The following is a 473-nucleotide window of genomic DNA, read 5'->3' on the forward strand; positions in this document are numbered from 1 at the left end:
TCTGACCGCTACACCTATTCAACCCCCCCTTCTAGGTGTATTTTAGCCACTGATACCTAACAAGTGGTATCAGAGCTAGTACGAAGTGCTAGCTCAACCGCATATTCGTGATCCTAAGGGAAATATAGTGGTTCTACAAACCCGTTTGGTGGTGATGGTTCATCCATTAACCGACCACCTATATTCAGTGGTGAAGGGTATGCCTACTGGAAAGTCCGCATGCAAATTTTTATAGAAGCCATTGACTCGGATATTTGGGAATCCCTAGTCAACGACCCTTTCATTCCACAACATCTAGTGGACGATGAACTTAAAGACAAGCCTAAAAGTCTATAGACTGATGATGAGCGCAAGAGGGTCCAGCATAACCTACGCGCCAAAAATATCATCACATCGAAGTCAAGCGCGCTAGATTAAATGCGCTGACCCATGAGTATGAGTTATTTCGCATGTTACCTAGCGAATCAATCAGT

The sequence above is a fragment of the Lupinus angustifolius genome, chromosome LG14 (assembly GCF_001865875.1).
Source record: "Lupinus angustifolius cultivar Tanjil chromosome LG14, LupAngTanjil_v1.0, whole genome shotgun sequence".
In the NCBI taxonomy this organism is placed as follows: domain Eukaryota; kingdom Viridiplantae; phylum Streptophyta; class Magnoliopsida; order Fabales; family Fabaceae; genus Lupinus; species Lupinus angustifolius.